The 17,533-nt window shown below is 33.8% G+C and overlaps 1 protein-coding gene across 1 annotated transcript in view; it reads right to left on the reverse strand.

Annotated features, from left to right (window-relative positions):
* Window positions 1-17,533, reverse strand: part of LOC127838358 (uncharacterized) — a 372,916-nt gene that overhangs the window by 133,520 nt on the left and 221,863 nt on the right. The window lies entirely within an intron of this gene.

A 17,533-nucleotide genomic window follows, 5' to 3' on the forward strand; every position in this document is an offset into this window, starting at 1 on the left:
CTTAAACTCTAGTTTAAAGCGATTTTATTTGGCTTGTACAATGTACATCTTCAACAACACATACTGAACAATGTCAATTTTGATAGGAACAAAGTTTTCCACATATTTATAATCATTTACTTAGCTAAAACAGTGTCGTGAGCACAAATTGAATAAAAGCACAACACAAACAGAAAAAAGGAAAAAGAAAAAAGAGGATGAACATTTAAAGAATGTTTGCGTGAATAATACATGTTCGAACTTAAAGTGATTCTTTTACAAACAGGCATTCTTGTATCAGTTCTTTTTTATTATTCGGTTGCAGTAAACTTAAATATTTATACATAGATGGCCATTTGACCATATTCCTTCAGTGATTTCTTTATTTATCGCGTCTCCACGTCATCCATCAAGCCTCTAACAGAACAACACGACAATAAATGCAGGGCAGAAACCTTATATAAATAACTGTAGGATGTCGCCAAAAGGAATGATCAATATAATTTTGTGTTATTTAATAGTTAAAACAAATTTCATGACACACACTTTGGTGTTACAAAACATTTATCAACACGAAAAGCCACTGTCTATTTTCTACATCGGGCTTTAGAAGTACAGTCAAAACTGACCTAACGGTCACTTGAAAATAACGGTCAACTGCAGACAACGGTCAGTCCGGATTCCCACCTCCCCGACGAAAATCACTCAATTACACCTGAGAATAAAGGTAAATTGTCAAAACGGTCAACGGCCAGTATATTTAACTCCGAAAGTCACGTTTGAAATGAAAATCACGATCACGCGTCCGTCGTTTCGAATCACGAAAATTAAAAACACCAATGAAACAGGTGTATAAACAATAGTAATATTTATTAGAAGCATTATCGGCTGCATTCATAACGACCAAGCATGGATCTTTATCGTTGATAAGGTTTTAAAACAACACAAAGCTGGCGAGTTTTGTTATAAGAAGGATATAAAAGGATTAGTAATCGTTTGTTCAGAAAAAAATATACATTGAATTGCAACTTTTAAAACATACTAAATATTCTTTAACAAGATTTTGGCATCTTTTTCGTTGAATTAGAACGATAGAGTTATACCGTATTTTCGGTGTATAACAGCGAATCCGCTTTAATATTTGTTCGGACGTTACGTCAAAGTCACGTGACAATTTTTACATAAAAATACCTCCCAATTAATGTTATACGAACTCTCAAATTTACTCAATGAACGAGATGCATGAGTAAACAACAATTATATTGTCGATAAAGTCAGTCAGTTTAAAAATAGTTATGAAATAAAATCAATTTATAAAACATTATTCTGTTTTATTTAATATACATTATTTATGTTATTATACTAAGGCCATGTTATCGGCAATGAGCCGTGGATTTACACTGTGTGCAAACGATTGGTTGAGGTAAAGACGTGGCACTACTTACTGACAAACCATCTCAACAGTGGTGATCCGAGAATAGCGGTCACTTGTCGACAACGATCGTTTTGGTCATTTCCCTTGACTGACCGCTGTTCTCAGTTTTGACTGTATACGTTTGGGTATTCAAACCATTTGTAGTTGCCTTCGAGAAAGATCATAGTTAAAGATAAAGAAAACAAGTGTGTTTCTTGACAGGAATAAGGTTGACCATTACGGCCAAACTCTGTAGACGTAGTTAATAATTTGTGCAGAGTTTGAACAGGGTTTAATTCACCCAGAACTATGAACCTTAACTGTAAACTATGATTAATTTTTAATCAACGGCTAATTTTTTTAGCAAGTGAGGTCTGAATGTAAAAAGCCGACAGAAACGTAAATAAACCAAAAGCACTCACAAAACACAAAATACTGAAGTACTTTTTACTGGAAATATACAAATGTGAAGAAAAATGTGAATTTGTCAATTTTCCCGGTGATTAAGTTGGATATCCCCGACGGATAGCTCGTGTGAAATATTACAGCTCTATGAAAATATAGTTCGTGAGTTTGAATCTCAAGCGAGCCGCATAGCTTGTGTGGGGATTGCTCATTGAATAATTACTGCGACAATTGCAACCATACCTCAGTATATTTTCAGTCACTAAAAAAACTTACATGCGCAGTAAGAGCTCGTAATACGGAATGTTACGCATTTACGGGAAGCGTAGGAGAAAATGCTAATGATTTGCCTTCAAATGACACACACCTGCTAACCTCACACTAATGAATCCACATTCGTCAAAGGCCTTCTAAGCTTCGTACATAACTCTGAACTCCGGGTCTTCCTATTTGAACTCTGTTTTAAACACAAATAGTTTTGTTTAGGTTTGGTAATAGTTGCATAAAATTATCCACAAGCCAACAATATTTAGTACTGGCATTCAGCAAACGGTATTAGGGGAACTACTTCTTTACTATGCGGGCTACGAGTAAGAAAATCGATAAAAGAAGCAGTAATACGTCCTGTTATCGATTATTTGCTTAGATCTCCATCTTCAATATGGCAAAATATAATATTATAAAAGTGTATACAAATAAAAATAAAATTATGGGATTCAGGTAAAACAAAAATATAAAAAATTAACCAGTTTCAGTTTTGTATCTCTTTTTTTTCTCTGCCACAGTTTGCACTGTGTTTTGATTATTAAGAGGTGTATGTCATAACATGAACAACGAATTGGCATTATGACACAAATCGCAAAAAATATGACGATTTGTTTGAATGGAATTCCTCGTTTCAACATAAAAAACACGTTATAGTATAAACGTATGGACATGTGTATTGTTATGTGATATTGATAATGAGATTTGTTATTTTGACTTATGGTTCTTTGGCCATTTTTACCAACGTTTTTTCTCCATCTTTTAGTCCATCCGAGTTCAGGCAACTTCCGAAAAGGGTTACAATTAGTATTATGTATCATACATCAAGAGTTTTAAGTTTATCAATGAAAGTTCAAATAGATCTAATTTATTTGTTAATAAACAATTTGGTAAAGTCAAAATTGTGTACAAAATATACTTATTAACTGCACAGAGCAGTTGTTAACGATATTCTCATGTTTTGCACCAACAAAATACCAATAGTGCTGGTGTTTATCCTTTGAAGTGCAAGGGCTGAAATCATACAACTTTGGTCTAACTATCTGACATGTTTTGGTTGTTAAGTCGTTGCTAAGTGTGCATTCTCTTGTATCATTTGTTCAGTATGACAAAATTCGTAACCAATATCTCAGTGTTGCACAGGATGCAAGTTTAGATTTCCTGAAAGTAAATCTTACGCTCGTATTTTGAGAACGAAGCGTTTTTGTGACCGAGACGATCCAGGAGAGGTCTCATATAGCTTAAGCTCGTTGCAATTATGGCTGCAGACAGAAAATATCACGTGTGTGAAGACATTGTTTAAACTGATACAAATATACACTTTATACGCGCAATGCAATATAAAAAAGAGGACCAAAGTCCTTAGGTAGCTCACATGAAACCCGACGTTCTGAGCACCTTGTGGGAAGTTTCTGTCAGACTTTTATGACTTTGCCCAGACATCATGAGAACAAATGTTCTAATTAAATTTATGATGCGCAAAAATATGACTTTTAAAATGTTCACATGGTTTACGAAAGTCCTATATGGGTAATTGCCCCTTTCCCGTGGGACCATAGAATTTCGAACAATTTTCTTACATATCCGCTGTCATCAAACCAAATGTTTTAGAATTTTTTGTAAGGATTGCACGAGGTTTCTCTTTAGCCAAAGCAATATAATGACAATTGCCTTCCCCTTTGGTGGCTATAAGCATTGTCTTATTCACCCGCCATGTTTTTAGAACAGAGGTTCTGAGCATGTCCCAGTTCAGAGTGTCCGCTAGGCTCCGAAGCCATTGAATGAAAACTACACCACCCTTTGGCGACCATGTTTTAAAACGGACCTGAACTATTTTTTAACTCAACCGCGATATCATTAAATAAATGTTCTTAGCATATTCCATGAATGCAAAAAAGGCGAGTTCTAAATTGTTAACAAGGTTTAACAACATCGATAAAAGGACAATTACACCCTCTTCTTGCGGAAATTCTTTTAAACGTCCATACCATTTTCGAATATTGCCGATAACTAAATACAACAAATGTTTCAAGCAAGATTTTTGTTGATTAGAGTAAGAAAAGTGACTTCTTTATTGTTTCACAAGTTTATCGCCATAAAAGGATATCGACCCCACCTCCTGGCGGTTATAATGTTCAACCGACATAACCGATATATTATTAGAACAAATGTTCTTAGCACGTGTCCTGGTTATTACTAAATGTTTCTTCTAGTGTTCTCAGTGTTTTACTATAGACAAACATCGTATAAAAGCAACTCACCCGCCTTCTGGCGGCCATGTTTTCTAACCACCCTGAACCATTTTCGGACTCGAATTTATTCTAACTGATATCATTATATAATATAAAGAAGTGAAACTCCAGCTGATGGAACAGTATTGCATTCTTATTATATGCAATTAGTGGTCCTTTATTTAAGGCAAGTGACCAATTAAATGCCAAAACAGTACAAAACAGCACAAAACAAAACAATATAAACACATGTAAGAATAAAGCTGTGGTCACAGCCTTGGAACGGTCAGTGCAAAGCATTGGGAACACATTTTCTGAGAAAGTTTCATGATGATTTGAGAAAAAATATGTCTTCAAGAGTCTTAAAAAGCGTTTTCTTTAATTTGACCTGATCACCTAGTTTTGGAGCTTACGTGATCACATTTTGAACTAGGCCGAAGCATCACTGGAAATTTGTTTTCGCCCAGTTTCATGAAGATGCGGTAATAAATGTGGCTTCTTCAGAAATCACAAGATTATTGTTGACGACTGATAAAGTATGATTACAAAAGCTCATCATGAGAACGTTGTTCTTATTTGATGTACAAATGATACAATATTTTTAATTTCAACCATTTTTAAAAGGTCCAAATCAAGTCTTCTCCATTAAAAGTAAAATAACACACTAATAATTCAAATTTAATGCTAAGATGTACGGCAGAAATGCGGTTTTCGAGTTATATAATCGGTGGTTGTCAGTAAAATCCAATAACACAATCTGTTTTATCTCATAGCTGATACAAATCTTGTACATGCATAAGATAGTATGTAGATCACTGCAGTTGCATAATTAAGAATATCATGTGACAGTCGTTCAATATTTATGAGTAAGAAACTGAAGATAGTATAAATGAACAACTATTAAGTTCCATATTCATTTTAAAAGTGCATTTAGATACAGTGTCTTGTCCATACAATAGTTGAAAACTGCAATTGTTAACATAAGCAACTAAAGATTTATCATTAGAAAAAACAAATCAATTTCACTTTAAAAAATACTTTATTTCATAGAAAGAGAACAAGTCTTTCAATAAAAGAGGTTCAAACGTCCTGAGGCAAAATTCTGAGACCAAAAGTATCTAAACTGCTCTGAGCAGGTTGTGTCCACACGGTTTTACTATGGACACACATTTTAATGAAAATCTGTCGTACCCTCTGGTATTATTATTTATGAGCAGAATTCATTATTATAGGGTAAAATAGTGAATTTATAGTGTTCAAAGGTTTTGTAGAGATAAACGTATAACTACCATGTCCGCTTGCGGCCATGTTTTCAACGGCCAAGGGCATATCAAACTCTGCCAAGATATCACTTGAACACAAGTGCTTAGCAAAACGTATAATGATTGTGTAAAGAATGTGACTTATAGAGTTTAAACAAGTCTAATATGCAGCAATATTCCATCTAATCCCTGGAAGTAAAGTTTTTCAACGGACCAGAAGTATTTTAAACTAGATACATCCTTAGAACAAATGTTCAGAGCAAGTCTGTTGAGGATTATTCATAAAGTAAAATGAAATCGTTTATGCATAATGTTTATTTCTGAAAACATGCATTGTACAGCCATACGAAAAGTCACAAACATGTTCGTACCAACAAATGCAACTGACAGAAATATGTTTTCAGAATATTATTGTTTAGAGAGAAGAAAAAGATAGGTGGTCTAGATTCATTTGAGTCTATATAATATAATATCGAGTATTGAGTAGAGATGGGCATGTTATTAAATCTGTAATTTCTTAGAATGCGCTCAAACTTTGACAACAGAATTCTTGTGGTTCAGTTTTTAGCCTTAACGTTAAGAAGCCCGTATAATTTTGATAAAATGATGATTTCACATTAACATTTACATAAACAGCTTAAATTATGATACCAATGGCATAATTATTTCTTATGTGTGTGCATTTTAGATAACAACCGGAAATCATTTCAACACGTGCGCGTTCCAAGTCTAATTTGTTTTGAATCATTATTGTATGTTCCGACCAGACTTGTTGGATTGTATTGCGTTCCCAGTCAAGTGTTTTATATAATCGGTACGGTCATCGATAAAATCGTTGTCTACTATTATTTAGTGTTGTTACTTACCACACTTAAATCAAAGTGTATTACTAAGTCTTGCTGAATCTGGGTCAAAATATTTATCTTTAAACAAACAATGCCATGTTTTAATTGGGGTCAAATGGGGTCAAAATATGCCATCACGAAAATTATTGTGACTAATTGTGGACCTTTAACTGTGGTCGTTTTATTTTTATGATCTCAAACGGATGTTTACATTAAAATGTGATCTAATTTTAATTAGCCCGCAGTAATATGTAGGTCATTACAACGGTGAAAGATATAGTTAATTTTCATTTTGTTTTTAACTGAAAGACCATATCGCTGTTAACCACAGAAAATAATTACATATATATTTGTATAACCAATTAACAATACTATATTCAACATTTTTTTAAATACGAATATAATATAATATAACTAAGTAGTTCAATACATATATAAAATGTATTGTTATGTTTCGATTAATTCGTGTAAGGATGAATCAGGTGCATCGGCTTGTGATTGGCCGTATGAATGAAAAAACCTGGTGTACATTACATATGGTTTTAATACAATGACTCTTGCGTGCGTTGTTTATACGTATATTTGAGCTTACGAAATGGTATAATAATCATTAAATTACTGAAGCCGTTGTCAAATAATATCTTGCTTGTAACTTTCATTAGAGAGAATTCTACACTGATGAGATATTTTAATTAGTGTAAACGGCAATATCACTATCGCCTGACAAAGAAACCACAGGGGAAATACATGTAATATTATATTATATTATTATATTTGAAAATACGATCTGGCAGTTGATTTGTTAACGAAAACGATATGTCATAATTATTTATCTGCCCTAAACTAAATACCATTTCCCATGACACCTAAATCCAAATGCAAATAATCAAATTAATTTATAGTATCGATAGCACCAACACGAACTAACAAAAGAGTATAATTAAGCATATTATATTTATTACTTTCAAGTCAATGGAATCCGTAAAGAGAAATAACTTATAACTTTTTGTTCAGGACACATATCCAGTTTCACTTGAAGCGTTTGTTTGGAGTCGAGAATGGGTAATATATAAGACTTCATGTGAATGCGAGTACGATGTTTTGAAACGAAAGTGGCTACTGATTCTGAGTTAATCGTGGATTGAAACAAACATATAGTTGCTAGTTTATTGTTAAATAGTTACTGTAACTAAGAATGCGCGTTTGTGTTACAATATCAATAATATTGTATGGTTCCATTCACAAAGTGTACCTTAACAAATTTCATCGGTTTATATACACTTTAACGCACATCTGAAGATGGACGTTTGCAAAAGTAACTCCTTTCTAGAATGCAACATAACGTCTTGGATATGGCGCACGGTTCCAATAGGCCTTGTCATCACGGGTACCATCGGGAATCTCCTCAACATAGCGGTGTTGCTTCGCCCAAGAATCTGGAAGATTTCGTCCACAATCTTTCTCCTGTGCTTGGCTGTCTCGGATTTGTTTTTCCTTTGGACTACCGTAGTTCCCCGTATTTACGAGGAGATTAATCTCGTTTATCTTACCGATTTTAATCCGCGTGCTTTTTGCAGGACGCAGGTTTGGATAAACCACGTGTTTGGAGGGTACTCCATTTGGCTCTTGGCTGCATTGACCGTCGAAAGAACAATTTTGAGTAGATCGGCGGTGCTTGTAAGAAGAAGAAGGAATGCTTATGTAACCTGTGGTGTCTTGTTCGTTATTTGCGTGCTCTTTCCTCTTCATTACTTCTGGAGTTATCATATTCAGCCACAAAACGTCTGTCATTGGAAAAAGGGCTTTGGACCGTTTTTAAGTGACACCTGGCCAATTGTGGTATTAGTGGTACTCAATGTTGTTCCAATGTTGATTATAATTCTAGGCAACATAAACATCCGAATGAACATAGTCAGACATAAAAGGCGTTTAATTTCGAAGCAATTGGCTCAGAAAAGCAACCGCAACACGGATCCCGAAGAGGTACCTCAAACACGCAAACATAAAGACGCTTCCAGAAGCTCTGTGACTAGGATGCTACTGCTTATCAGCATTTCCCTCATAATGACGACCTTACCGTTCACAATCTACAGATGCTTGTGGTTCCAGATTGACGACTCAACTCTCAGGGCCCACGCTAAGCGCCATCTTTACGACGCCGTAATAGAGGTCATCCTGTATTGCAACTTCGCGTTTAATTTCTTCTTGTACTTCGTCAGTGGTTCGCTTTTTAAAGAAGAGTGGCATAAGATGGTGGAGGAAGTGCGGTTAAAGCTTTCGTTCTTTTGTTCATTTCGATGTCTTACCGCGAATGAAAGACAGCAAGAAAACGCAGGTACTTTTCAAGGTTTGGAACACGCGGCGCATCCTGTTTAATTAATCATATCTCTTAGGGTTTATACTTATAGTAAAAGTATGTTGAACGTTCATATACGAATCTTTTTTTCTTTAGTTTAGAACCATGAGTACCGATATCCTGATCTATAATCAAACATTCTTCATCGATGCATTAACTTATTTTAATTGGTACGAAATTCAAGCACGGCATGGCATTATTTCAAGGTCATTTCACCAAACATAATTATATTTCAGGCGATTGGTTAGAAAAATTCTGCATATCAATGCTTAGGTAACCAATATGAACTGTGGTATATGAAATGATGCGGTCACGATTGCATTTGGTTACAAATGGTGTACTTCATAGTTTTCATAAGTGTAAGCTTATTATGCTAGTTGTATATAAATACGATGTGTGTTCATACGTTGATGCAACATCAAAATGTTTCAACTACTGCATGGTAATGGCATACTAAGTGAACGTGGATGTCCTTGCAAGCGAAGTTTGAACTTACAATGTTTGCTTTGAACATGTCTACGCTTAAAATCTGTATTTTCCTTTTGTCGTTATTGATTGAAAAATTTAATGTAAAAATAACTTATGACTTGAGATTGTTTTTTGGTTATCCAAGAGGAGATAACACCATATATGTGCATATATTGACTTTATTTTACATGTTACATCTCATTTACTATCAATAATACATATATAATACATTCGTGTATAAATATATGCCAAATGAATCTTGCTTGAAATGTATTTATGATCCTAAGAATGAAATAAGATTGTTATGAAAACATTGAGGAAAAAGATTGTGGATGTGCATAATTAAATGTCTCTGAATCCTTAATCGTTCGGATTCTTTTGTTTACACTTTGATTTTGGATGCAGAACGGACGGCATTGGAATTATAATAAAAGTATTTTTACATTTCTAAAAACGTTAGTATAATATGGAATTAAATAATCAAACGGTTGAAATCATTTTAAAAAGTTGATACATCTTTCGTTCTGACAATTTCATTTGAGCGGTTATACATACACTACATATCATGACTACACGTTTTTAATTTAGTATTTGACTAATTTGTATTGTTTATTTTGTGTTTTCACTGTGTAATCTCTGATAAAAAAATCTTTAAATCGTTCTGTTGCTTTTTTTCCTCAAAATTTGATATAGCGTAAAGTATTTTGAAACTCCTGTTTTCATTTGTTTTATATGCACTCTTATTATTGCACATTACATTTCTTCATTCGTCAGACTTTTACAAAAGGTAAAAACTACACAAACGTACGTAGCCTGGCACACCCGGGCGTTAACGAACTTCTTATTGCGATATACAGTTGCAAGTGTTAGACATTTATTGTGAGATATATTATTAGTGCAACATCCGACATCGGCCGCGATACGATAATTATCACAATTGTCCTCTCGGAATCGTAAAATATCTCAAACCGTTCAATACATTTGTTCTTGTTAAATCCATTTAGTTTCTGGTTTTAAGTGCATTTAATACGAAATCAGACATATAATATTGGATAAATTTAAAAACAGTCTGGTAAAAAAAATGTGCACGCTTTACAACTTCGGCTCCTTCGATAATGGTTGCAATAGGGTATTTGTGACTTATTAGTATCGGTTATTAGTTTGGTGTGTTAGATATGTTATATGTTTGATAATGGAGGGAACAGACATGCGCTAGTTTTATGGAAACATTTGGTATTGCAATTCTTTATTACTTTGGAAGATAAATAATATAAAACATACATTGGGTGATAAAATATATATGACTGCCTTATTATTTTTTATATTTGTATGGATTTGTTGTCTCAAAATTGTCACAATAAGCTTTGCTTTTTCGTTTGCTTTTCCGCCCATGTAACCACAGAATACAGCTAAAAAAACTTAAGTTTTTTATATTAAATAAGTAAAATAAAAATTAAATAAGTGGCATTGCTATATCATTTAATTTTATTTGGTAATGACGTACCAAAATTACCGTTTAGCAACATGAGTCTTCAGAGGCATGTGTCGTGGATGTTGTCATACTATATTTTATAATTGAATACTTGTCTTTAATCCATTTATGCCTAGCGTCATGATGCGGCATCTCATCTGGGTCTGCGCTGTTTGCTTAGAAGAAGTTCTGTAAGAAATATTCTAAATATACAAATAAATAAACTAGACATCCCTAATTTTGGAAATAAATTGATCCAATTTTTCAGGATGGGAGAGTCCTCTCGGCATAAATGGGTTAAACAAAATATGTCATCTCCGGAAAGAACCTTCAGAAAATTGCGGTGGTTTTAAAAGTCAATGTAAATACACAGACAATTATTCGGATGTCATGAATTATTATACATACATTAGGCAACTCATTGGACATATTCCAGAAAGTATTTTGTTTAGTGTTTATGTAGGCTCTGATTTTCTTTAGAGTAGATTTCACATAATCCATATTTGAACATTTGAAAATACACAAATGTCTGACGTACAAACACCTTTTGACATCATACACCAGCTAGGAGCAGATCAATCGATAGTTGTGATGTGATTGGTGAAAATGGTATTAAACACTTGTAGAAAAGTTTGAACTCAATACGTAAGTAACCAACTCACGCCAGGCATACTTGTAAAATAACTAGTACATGTCGGCCAAAGTTCGTACTCACTTTTATTTTAAAGACATGTATAACGAAACTCTAGGAAAATATAGCATTTTATCACATGCCATACCCTGTTTCCCATGTAATACAACCATTACATTTTTTTTTATTACACATGTGTAATACAACATTTTTAAGCGTTTTCATTGGCTTATTTTTCGTTTATTTACCAATCGCATTTATTTTGCTGAAATGACGTTGAAACGTCAAATGACGTCACGAAATGTAAACAACATTCGGGATTTATCATTATGTTTGCGTAAATATTTATTTAATTTGCTCATTAAAAAGCATGTGATAAAACGATCTGAAACTCGTTGTCATATCATACCATATTTTATTAAACTCGGTTAGGAAATTCGTTAGTTCGAAACTTTAATGTTAATAAATTTAATCGAGTTTTTTTCTTATGGAACCATTCATTACGGGGTCAAAATAGTTTTTGTTTTCTTGCGTAATGTCTATTTAACAAGTAGATATTTAAAATGTTTGAAGTTCTATGTTTGTATTTGACAACAAGTATTAAAAAATATCTGATAAATATCTTATGACGTCATGTTGTTTATTTGCATTTAATACATTTTAATGTCAAAAATTGCTTTGTCTATTTACAAAACATTTCAGAAAATGATGAAATAAAAATAACACATCAGGTCAGTGTCAAATAAATTAAAGCTGCTTTCACGCCAAGGCTCGTAGTTTAGGTTCTCGAAGCCTCGCTAAATTTAATGAATATTCAATACCTTGTATGTTCCACATTGCACGTATGTGTGCTTTGGTGCGACATCTGTAAATCAAATCCAGTTTACCTGATTGTTTTGCGTAAGCACTGATAATAATAGTTATTTTAAATTTAATAACAAATTCTGTTTCATGCATAATATTAGAGTATATGCAGTGTTTAAATATAATAATTTTTATTCCGAACATACGCGAAAATATACCAGTAAAACAATAATATTCATTTTCGAAACAGGTACTATATAATCGGGAACTGCCGCGGATGGAGAGATATGCGGTGGATTTGAAGGCATCACATGTGAACCAGGCTCGTGGTGTGATTCCAGTTTAGGCATATCCGGTGTATGTCGGCTCCGTCGTGGTATTACTAGTGTGTGTATTGAGCGGTATCTCATTTCAGAGAACATATTGAAAAAACAACATTTTTAAAAGAAAAAATGCTAGAAAAAACAACAACACTCGACACAGTTTTTGATTCAATCCTTTGAAACTTATTGTATATGTTGTCAATGCTTTATATATATTTTGGGTTTGTCTCCGGAGTGCCATTATGCGTATGTGATAAATATGGTAAACAGTCAACGTTCCCTAGACATGAACAAATCCGAAGACATTTTATTAAGTGTGCAAAATATTCATGGTATCATGTCGTTTTGTTTTACATTTATTGAATAATTTTGGTACACGTTTGTTTTCTTCATTTTTGCCAAGGCAATTTTCAAAGGTTTAAGAATGCTATGGATTAAAATTGTTGCCGAGTTCCAGTTTAAGAAATTACATAAAACCCAGATAACCCAAGACGATTTGTCATCCATTGCAATATACTACATATGTTGTGTTACTTTTTTTCTGATTCAAATCTTTACATGTGACCTTCTGTAAACGCTGTAATGTTGCCAGAAATGTTTTTGTTGAACTATGAAGTCAGAATTGTGCATGTGTTGAATGTATTGCTATGTTTTAATATTCTAAGATATACATCGAACGGCAGTTGTGTATATTGATAAAACGCTTTATATGCAACATGAACCTATAGAAACTATTCCTTAATGTAAATATTGAATACGATCATAGCATTTATCTTATTTTATTTCAACAGTTATGTGACTGTGTATTGTCCAATCATACTTAAAACGATAAAGGTCGTGAAACATTTTGCAAATGTTAACACGAATTATTACAATTAAACAAGCAGATATGATGTTGACAGAAACAATTATGGACTACACGAATTGAAATTAGTGTTCATATTTCTTTGTATTTGCCTTTACTTCATAAATGATAGTGTAGATCATGTTAAAAGAATTTCTACCCCGATGATATGTCTGGAGTTTAACTATTCTAATCATCGCACTTTGAGAAGATCGTAAATGATGATAAATGATAACATGCGTTATATGGTGACATGTACATAAATTAAAACAGGATATACTTCGCGATGATATAATTGATAATCATGTGTATTTATTCTGAGGCTAAAGTCTAAGAAATGTTAGTTGAGAACGTGCCGTATTCTGATATTACAGTAAATAAATATCGCTAAACGAAGAACGCTTGAAAATAGAAAAAACATTTAATTGTTTACTTATCAATCCAAATTGCAATGCACACTATCAAGAAGAATATCAGAACCTGATAAGAAAGCTTATAGACTTGAGTAATTTCTTCAAAGAAACATGTATTTGTCGGGTTGTGAAGTCTTCTCTGTGCAGCTGTTAAACAGTAGCAACGTTTAATTATTTTTAAAGCACAGAAATAATGAGTGTGGTGCAAACTCTAGTACTTGAAATGGCTGTTTGAACGAAACACATGCTGTGTTGGTTTATTGCTTTATTCAAAGAATGTTTATATGTATATATGTATACGTATTATAAACTTATAAGGGACTTTATTATCACATTCGATTGATGGAGCCTTTGTAGAATAATTATTTGTTTTGAACTACAATTAGATTAAATGATACATTTAAACGCTGTGCTAATTAGTAGAACTAACAATGTTCGCATTGACTTACAAATAAACATTGAGGAATGGCCTCATATAATCTTACAGATATATATATATATTTATCGTATAACATCCGATAATTACTTTGTCAACAAGAGATGAAAAAGACCCTAACCTTTCGTATAAATATATGATTTGATTATTCATCAGTCTTTACGTCGATGATATGAAACTGTACTCCAAATAGAAATTGCCCAATTGATATAAATACGTATTGATAACACAAATGCGAACTAACATATGAGCACAAAGAAGAAAGTCATATATATTACCTCTCATTGTGGCGACTGTATTGCAATCTTTAATGATAAATTATTTAGCATACCGATTATGTTTCAAAGCACACACTACTAATTAATATAAGGGTTTATTATCATATTCAATTAAAGGAGGCTTAGTTGAATAATAACTTGCTTTGAATTTCAATTAGATGAAAGATACACTTATACGTTTTTCTAATTTGTGGAGCTAACAATGTAAGAATTAACTGGCAAGTTAACATGGGGATGTGACCTGATATAATATTACAATAATATTTATTGTTAATTTTGCATCAGGTGATTGCTTTTTTCAACGATAGTGTGCAGATGAAAAAGACCAGAATCAAAGGAAGAAATCGACCCAATATATATTAAGTATTCAAGAACCATCAACTATTTGATATGTTTCATAAACCTATTTCCTAATCAATATTATCAAATTAAGATAAATACCAAAGTATCGATATAACACACACGTACAATTATACAACCACAAAGACTCAAGTCGTATATATTACCTCTCATTTTGATGACTTAATTGGGCTTACATGAACAATGTATAAGGTTTTTTCAAAACACAAACTAATTATTTATAAAGGTATATCCAGTTTCGCGAATAATCTGAGGAAGGGAGGATTTAGGCAGAATGTATAATAAAAACCATCTTGGTAACGTGAGTACATTTATCTTGATTAAACTGTAGTGTCGCTTTAATATTTGATGGTAACAAACAATAAGTTAATGTTGTATTGTAAAATACTAATGGATTTTACGATTTAAGCGTGTGTTTGTTATAACACAATCACATTATGTGCGACTGAACACAGCAAGTGATAATCGACTATATATTAGAATAATCGATTAATATCACCGCTACAACAGTACTGAAGTGAAGTGCTTGTGTATGGCCCATGGTTCCATGCTCAAGTCCTCACAAATACGATTAGTAATCTTTATAAAATTGCGATGGGGCTACGCCAATGAATCAGGACAATATATCCCAGTGTCTCTCTCGTGCGTTTAGTCTCGGATTTGTTTTTACTATAGACCACGTCGTAACAAGCATATATACGGTGGCATAGAGGTGAAATTCACTCCTCTTTTTTAATTGCCCTACTCTATTTTATCTCAGGCCTCGATTTAGTTTCTCGAGGCCACGACGTACTAACTCGTGGCCACAAGTTAGCTATGTCGTTGCCACGAGTTAGCTATTTCGTGACCTAGAGATAGTAAAAAGAGGAGTGCAAGACTAAATAAAAGAGGAGTGCAATTTAAAAAGGGAGCGCTGCAGTAAAAAAGGAGGGTTGCATTAAACAAAAGAGGAGAGAATTTTAGCTATCTCTAGGGAACGAGTTAGTCACCCAAACAAATTGTGCATAACGTGTGCAAATATTATGTACGCATATATATATAGCAGGCCAAAGCGGGCTTTTACTGTGATGATTACTTCCCTTTGTATAAATATCACCATGGACGACCAAATGGAACAAATTGATTGGCTGACTAACTCAGCTAAGTCGGGATCTCGAGATAGCTAAAATTATCTCCTCTTTTGTGTAATGCACCCGTCATTTATTTACTGCACCGCTCGTTTTTTAATTGCACCCCTCTTTTATCTACTGTTACACTCCTCTTTTTTCTATCTTGTGGCCACGACTAATTAACTCGTGGCCACGACATAGCTAACTCGTGGCCACGAGTTAGTAATTCGTGGCCACGAGATAGAAAAAAGAGGTATGCAATTTAAAAAAAAGAGGAGAGAATGTCACATCTATGCCACCGTGCATATCAGATGTGATTTGTCTCGTTTATTCTACTCGCTTATCTTAGCGACCCATACATGAAGGTGTTTTGGAAACTGTTGTCTCGGGTACACCACGTGTTTGGGGCGGTGGAGTAATCCATTTGAGTCTTGGTGGCCTTGACCTTCGAGAGGACGAAAGTGAGTAGATCGGCGATGCTCGTGAGCTTACGTATAGAAGCGGGTGTAAGTGGAAAATGAGCTTTGGGCCGTGGTACGTTGATTTCGACCGGTAGCCCGGTACGGTATTTGTGGTACTCAATGTTGGTCACATGTTAATTATTATTATCAGCAATTATATTATCCGCATCAATTTATTCAAGCAGAAGGTGGCTCTAACATAGAAGGGAGGAATTCAGCACTGTAAAGGTAGCATGAATCCATTTCAAACCCCCAATTCGTCACTACAACTCTTGCTGATCAGCATTTACTTCAGGACGGCCTTATCGTTCACGATCTTTGCATGTGCTCAAGATGTCGAAGCGTCCATGTTTTTGTACTATTCTGAGTCGAGATAGAAAGCAAGAGAGAGCATTTAATTTTCTAAATTCGGAAAATACGGTCCTACCTGATTAATTGTATCAATTTCGTTATAACATATTGGAAATACTTGTACCAAACTATCCATTTGTGAACATTGTTTATCGATACTCAATACCATTTTCCGACGAACTGACTTACTTTAAATGGGCCTTTTCACGTTTTGGTAAATCGACAAAATTGAATAAAGTTGTTTCAGATTCGCATATTTGCGTTTTGGTTATGATATTTATGATTAAACAGTAATACTGTACATTAACCATGCTCTAAAATAGCCATTATATGCATCTTTTGACGATTTAAAACCCTGAAAATTATTAAGCGTTGCAACGCGAAACGATTGAATAATTTGGAGAGTTCTGTTGTTGTCGTTATATTTTGTGAAACTACGAGGATTGCTTATATAATGAACAAAAACATCGATCATTGTGTGAGGACGGATGGCCGAGTGGTCAAAATGGTAGACTTTTGTTCGAGGACTCCAGGGGTCAGTGGTTCGAGCCCTGCTGCGGGTTACTTTTTTCCATTTTCTTAATTTTAGTTTTGATTTATTACTGGAGCCATTTAGATACAATGTTTTCATTTATCAATACAAAACATTTAATGACAAACTTCAAAACATGCCAACATCTGTGAAAAGGCCCCTTAATGTTTTACCACAAGGCCAGTACTAAAATATTTGACTGAAGTGACGTCATTTCACATTTTCGATTTCATGTCACCAAAATATATTTCGGTCACTAGGTCAGTAAACGAATGTTAAGGCAATGAAAAAGATCT

This window comes from Dreissena polymorpha, chromosome 7 (genome assembly GCF_020536995.1).
Source record: "Dreissena polymorpha isolate Duluth1 chromosome 7, UMN_Dpol_1.0, whole genome shotgun sequence".
In the NCBI taxonomy this organism is placed as follows: domain Eukaryota; kingdom Metazoa; phylum Mollusca; class Bivalvia; order Myida; family Dreissenidae; genus Dreissena; species Dreissena polymorpha.